This window comes from Pseudorasbora parva, chromosome 19 (assembly GCF_024679245.1).
Source record: "Pseudorasbora parva isolate DD20220531a chromosome 19, ASM2467924v1, whole genome shotgun sequence".
NCBI classification, from domain to species: domain Eukaryota; kingdom Metazoa; phylum Chordata; class Actinopteri; order Cypriniformes; family Gobionidae; genus Pseudorasbora; species Pseudorasbora parva.
This window is the reverse complement of record NC_090190.1, coordinates 30,821,033-30,828,311: the sequence shown is the minus strand read 5'-3', so window position 1 is coordinate 30,828,311 and position 7,279 is coordinate 30,821,033.

Genomic DNA, 7,279 nt, shown 5'->3' with positions numbered 1-7,279 from the left:
GTAATATCTCCTGGACCTTACAAGTCGGTCCAAGACGGGCTCCTGTAGGGGACGTTAGCTTTGTCCCGCAGATCCTCCCCTTTCTTGAGTCCGCTTCTTTAAACTGTCTGCTACACAAATAGAATGACATGAAGCACACTGCTCTAATTTTTCAGTCTCTTCCAGTCAGACAGCCCTAATCAAAACCATAATCAATAGATGTATAAGAAATAGAAATATGCAGTTGCAAAGAGAATTCAAAATAATAAAATGTTGATAACCAAAGATAAGAAAAAAGGTAATCTAAAACATTTATAAAAAGAATAAAAAGATGATACATAAATAAGATAAGGTGCGATCAGTTGGACGTACAGTGGCACAGTGCTCATTCAGTAAATGCAAAGCTAAACATATGTGTTTTGAGTCCGGATTTGAATGTGGCTACTGTTGGAGCACATATGATATGTTCAGGAAGCTGGTTCCAACTGCGGCTGGCATAATAGCTAAAAGTAGACTCTCCTTTCTTTGAGTGAACTCTGTTGGTATTTCTAGCTGATCTGAGTGATCTGTTGGGTTTGTATTTAATCAGCAATCTGCAATGTATTGAGGTCCCAGGTCATTAAGGGATTTATAAACAAGTAATAGTACTTTAAAATCGATCCTAAATGTAACTGAAAGCCAGTGTAAAGACCTGAGGACTGGTGTGATATGGTCATATTTTAATCTCAATGAATGACGTTGGTTCAGCACACTATGGAAAGCACAAAGTGTCCAAGCTGACGTCCGTGTCTGTACTCCTTCCCCACCTGCAACCAGCAGATCTCTCCAGCCAGTGGCAGGCTGGTGTAGTTCATCTCGGACAGGCCTAATGGAATCATGAGGGCTATGAGAGACTAGGCGGACCTGGACTGTGGAGCACTGGTGGACCTGCATCGTGGACTTGTGGCTGACCTGGACCGTGGAGAAGTGGGTCTTGGTGCAGTGGTGGCCTGGACCATGGAGCAGAGGGTCATGGAGCACAGGTGGACCTGGGCTGTGGAGCACTGGCAGACCTTCATCGTGGAGTCATGGCAGACCTGGACCGTGGAGCAGTGGGTATTGGTGCAGTGCCTGGACCGTGGAGCACTGGTAGACCTGGACTGTGGAGCACTGGCGAACCTGCATCGTGGAGTCATGGCTGACTTGGACCGTGGAGAAATGGGTATTTGTGCATTGGTGGGCATGGACCATGGAGCAGAGGGTTATGGAGCACAGCTGGACCTGGGCTGTGGATCACTGGCAGACCTGCATTGTGGAGTCGTGGCTGACCTGGACCATTGAGAAGTAGGTCTTGGTGCAGTGGTGGGCCTGGACCATGGAGCAGAGGGTTGTGGAGCACAGCTGGACCTGGGCTGTGGATCACTGGCAGACCTGCATTGTGAAGTCTTGGAAGACCTGGACCGTGGAGCAGTGGGTCTTGGTGCAGTGGTGGGCATGGACCATGGAGCAGAGGGTCATGGAGCATAGGCAGACCTGGGCTCTGGAGCACTGGCAGACCTTCATCGTGGAGTCATGGCAGACCTGAAACGTGGAGCAGTGGGTCTTGGTGCAGTGCCTGGTGGACCATAGAGCACTGACAGACCTGGACTCGGAGTACAGGCGGACCTGCATTGTGGAGTCGTGGTGGATCTGGACCATGGAGCAGAGGCAGGCCTGGGCCATAGATCAATGGAGGACCTGATTAATGGAGTCCTGGTAAGTTTGGTCTTTGGAGCAGTGGAGGGCATATAGTCCATAGTCCCCCAACCCAACTCCAATTGAGTGGGCATACAATGCTAACACCATTTTTTTATATATAAACAAACAGACAAAGAAATATTTTTGTTAACAGGACAGTACGATAAGATTTATTGATTTATTCATACTTTAAGCCTTCAAATGGCCTTCAGAAGATCCACATGATGCAATATCATGTTGAAAATGTGTCTTATGGAATTTTTTAGAGGGGGGAATGTGTTAGGGTAACAGGAACGAGTGAAAATGTGGGGGCATAATACTATAGATTTCTTTTGAGAAAAAATTATATTTAAAAATTATATTTAAAGCACGGATAAAGTACACAAAAGTCGGGACAAATGCTATTTATCCAGTGTTTTGGGTCGTTTAAATAATATTTTAAATAATCTATTTCACATTTGTAGTTAGATTAATGTGTAGGACACTTGGCTTAATAATGAAATGTATTTTAGAGTAAATTTTCATGCATATGTCCTGGGGACAGAAATGGCACCTTCCATAGTAAATGGATTACTATTAATGTGATCTCATTCCAGTAAACACTTCATCAGACAGGAAGTTATTTTGATTAAAGATTATGAGGGACATGAATAAAAATGAATAAAATAAAATGGGTGTGCATGATGGATAAATAATTTTAATAAATACTGCAATATTGCATCAGAAAAATGAGAATTGCCAGTTTGATTTGATGGTGACTCAAGCCACCTTTATTTATATAGCGCTTTTTACTGTACAGATTGTTTCAAAGCAACTTTACAGTGATAACAGGAAAATAATGCAACAAAATTAGTTTCGACTATACAGCGACTCTAGAAGAAAAGTGTCATTGTCCAGCTTAAGTAAGTTCAGTGTTGATTTATTTCGGTTGTAAAAGTCATTAGTTATTCACATTTAGTTCATTTATCTATCTCTGGAGAAAAGAGTCCAGCTCATTTCAATTCTCCAATGGTGTCAATGCAGTCACATCAATAATAGTGTTGAGTAATAAGTGTCCCTGACTAAGCAAGCCAGAGGCGACAGTGGCAAGAAACCCAAAATCCACCAGGTGACAGAATGGAGAAAAAAATCCTTGTGAGAAACCAGGGTCCGTCGGAGGGCCAGTTCTGGCCAACAAACGAACAGTGCATGATTATGATTCAGACAGCATTACAGGTTAGAAGTCAAATTGGGATTCATTGAAAATATTTAATGCAGTTTCATCTGGTTGAGGATCGTATTTATCACGAGAGGATTTTTGTTCAGGATGGCCACTGGCCGTTACTTTGATGAGGCCTTCACAGGGGATAGTCCAGTTGACACAATCTCTGCAGGCACTTCAGTACTGCCTTGTGGTTGTGTCTAGGCACAGGTCCTCCATATGGCCTGGATACGGCTGACTACGGTGACTACCTCAGGATAAACAGAGAAACTAATATTAGTGTAGATGCCATTCTTCTTATTATGTAACAAGTACATTGGGTGTTTGTACATCTCATTCTGGCTGAACTAGTTTATACAGCCTAACAATCATTTAACTGATCTGAATAATAGAAAGATAATGTGTAATGTGTATGCCAGGTTAAATAGATGTGTTTTTACTCTAGATTTAAACTGAGTGTGTCTGCATTCCAAACAATGCTAGGAAGACTGTTCAAGAGTTTAGGTGATAAATAAAGGATCTACCGCATGCAGTTATTTTTATAGGTATTATCAACTGGCCAGAATTTATGCTAGAGTTGAATGAAGTTTAATTAATATGTCCATAAATTGTAAGAGAGAATGGTTCAATTCAATGTGAAATAAAATCACATAAAATGTAAAAACAACCAGGACATTGTGACATGACAAGTAATGTTTAGGAGAAATGTCCTTTTTCATACAGGCTTTGGTAGAAAAGAAATAGCTTGGCCTATGTGCTAATGACCAGAGATCTTTTAATCTGGCGCAGACAGGAAGTGTTTCCAGGTGACACATGAATGACAGTGTTAATTCTTGAAATGTCTTTCAGCGATAGGGTCCCGTCTTCAATTTGGCCTGTGAAATTCAATCACATCACATCTTTGGATTATTACCAAGGGGTGCGAGGGCAAGTCAACATGACAAATGTGTCAAATGAAGCAAACTCAGATGAATATATGTTATTCGTTCTGCATTGTTGTTTTAGTCTCGCGTTGCATTATTTCTCAGAAAATAAATAGATTAAAAAACAACAATATTCGCTTATGTAACAAGTCGTGATGCCTGCGGAAAAAAAATAAATCTTTTTTTTTACTCACTCAGTAACATTTGGCAGCTATATTAACAGCCATGTAAGGTTTCTTTAATTCCTTGTAAGAGTAATTGACTCACGTGGGACCGCACAGTTGCTCCATTATGAACATGAGAAAAGCTCTCCTCCTCACCAACTGTGGTTATGGCATACAGACAGAAGAGACCTTATTGTGCCAAGCCACTTCAGCATTTATTTAGGGGTCTGTTTCCAAGGGAAACAGAGAGAGGAGTTCACAACCTAATTAACTGGTGGAGTGGCACCACTGGGACAATGCCATGATTACATCAAAATTGATTGATCCAGATTTTTAGATCTTTCATTTAAAACAAGGAACACCTTCAGCTGCGTGACATTTTTTAAAATGATCTGTATCATCATAGACTGATAAATGCTATGTTGTTTAAAACTACACCCCTCTTGTAGAATGTGTGAAATGAAGACGACTTAAAATGCAAATTATGTTTAGTTTCTGGCAAAGCATTATGCATGTGGAAATTTGACTTTACTTTTTGTGCTTTGCTGCCACCTGGTGTCAAAGGAAGGAACGGTACATTATGAGGCTGGCCTCCACTGTAAGTGCTTTCAATGTAAAGGGACATATTATGCTTTTTTTTACATTTTCAGCTTTCTTTATAGTGTGATGTTGCTGTTTGAGCATGAAAAAAGAAGCACAAAGTCATTCCAAGGGGAGTTGTCCTCTATGTCAGTAGGCTAAGCAGAGTTTCTGAACTCCCTCAAACACCTCGATTTTTCTTCTGGGAACATACAGGTTACAATATTGCTCATTTAATATTCCCACCCAAAGCATACCCAGACAAAGGGGTGAAGTAGACACTCATGGTAGAGTTGTGCTAGTGTTGAAATACACAGTTGTGGTAAGGACAGCAAAAGGCTCAATGTCAATTTCCATTTTTTTTTAAATAATACCCCTTTGAAGTCACCATGAATCAAAATGGACAAATGGAATATTGTATTATTTATTATAAATTATTTATTTGTGCACATCATTTAGAAAACGTCATGTCACTCATAATCTTTAATAAAAAACAACAACAACGGAAACATAAGTAATATTATGCCAAAATAATACCATGCATTGATAAAAGAAATCTCAATGATAATATCCATGTTTTAAAGAATTGATACTCTTTGAGCTTGTAAAATACTTAATATCCACACAAAGCTCTTCTGTTAAGCAGCAACTTTAAACCATAAGTGCAAAGCTAATCAAAATTCATAAATAACTTCAGCAAATACTCTGTGGGTAAACACAATTTCTGTGTTATTTTGCTCAGCATATTTACATGTACATTTATTCATTTAGCAAATGGTTTTATCCGAAGCGGCATACAAATGAGGCATACATAAGCAATAAGAGTGAACAGTATTTAGAGTACACAGTGCCAAGTTATAAATTAACTTGATTAGTACAGAGGAGCAATGCAGAAAAGAGGACAGAGAGCTTTTACAGGGTTTTTTTTTTAATCTACAGTCATAGCTATAGATTTATGATTTAATTTGATCAATAGCCTAGCTTGCCTTATTTGACCCTGAGTGCCTGTTTCTTTAAGTGGTTTGTTAGTTCTCGGATCTGGGACAGCTGAATTGCGCGCTGTCAAAGCGTTCATTTAAATGAGGGTCTGAAACAAACCCTCGTGCATATTGGCCAAGGGACTGGATTATATCATTTGACCTGAAATATGTCTACTCTTATGTTCAGACATTTAATAGCCTTTTATATCATTCTATAACCTTTCTGATGTTTAAGCTCCATCCAGAAAACTACATTTCTATTTTGTTTTAAAAATTAATTACTATGAAAAACTAAATAATTGAAAATATTCTTGCTGTAATACAAAATCTTCATTTAAAATAAATTCTCATGATATTAGAACATTAGAATGGAGAGTAACATACTTATTCCAAATTCATAACCCCACGGTTGCTTCACATCCATAGCTGAATATGTTACTGTTCCTATAATTCAGCAGCTGTCAGCTGGGGTATAAAGCAGGTCCAAGTGTATAAAGTGGGTTTTGGAGTTAAAGGCTCTTTTAATGGCCATTTCCAGGAGAAATAAGTGAAGCCAAAAGCATTGAGTGTATGGTCTTGCAGAGTCCCACCAGTGCCATGACTCAAGGCCAGACATTAACAGCAGCCACTGGTTCGACCCTTTTCCTCTCCAAGGGAAGCCCTGAGGGCTTGTAAAGTAAAATAAGAACCGTTCTGCGTCCTCATAATGAAATCTTTGCACACCAAGCCAAAGCAACAAGAAATGCATTTGATGATTTATTATGTAGCTTGTTCCTCTAGCTCAAGTAAAAGTTAATATTACTGAACTGTTAACTCATAATGAACAAATTGAACATCTGAGTAGACAAATTCACTTACTATGCTTTTGCACAGTAAACAAAAATATGTCCTTAAACATTTGAACCAGGGTGATTTCAGGTAAAGTGGGCCACATATTGTTAAACGGGCAATTTATATACCCACTTTCCTTTCTTCTTATATTACTTTGTTAACTTTAGGGCCCAGTTATAATATTATAATAGTTATTTGCAATACCAATTAACATTTTGATATCATGGACATTGATATCATTTTGTTTTACATGTGAAGTGTAAAGTGGGCCATTCCTGATTATCAAAAAATATCCTGTATCTTAATTAGAAACTATAAAAAAATGCATGGCTTATTAACAGATATTATCTGACAAATATATATTCAATCACATATTAGACAAACCCAAAAACATATATAGGCTATGAGTAAAATTCATCAGTTCACTCAATGCATGATGTGTGAAATTCAAAACAACTGATAGAACGTGTTGACATAAAATTTGAGGAAATCTGAATATCAGTAGGCCTATGTCAGAAATCAGAAGATTGATGAAAATCAACTCTACAGCGTATTAAAGGTACCCTAGAATGAAAACTTGAATTAACTTGCCATAGTGAAATAATAAGAGTTCAGTAGCCTACATGGACATCACATACTGTGAGTCTCAAACTGCGTAACGTTAGCCTACATTGTGACTAACGTTATAAACATGCAATATCGCTGAAGAAAAAAGACAAGAGACCTACAACCAATCAGAGCAACAAAGCGACGCATTGTCAAATGTCAACAGAGCTCAAATGCACTGTGTTGCCAAATCCGCGTTTTTTCCGAGGGTTGTTTTCTATGTCCGCGGGTTGAAGCGACTATTATGTGATATATAGACCCATAAGTGCGAATTTTAGCAGGCAACCTTGCCAAAATAAT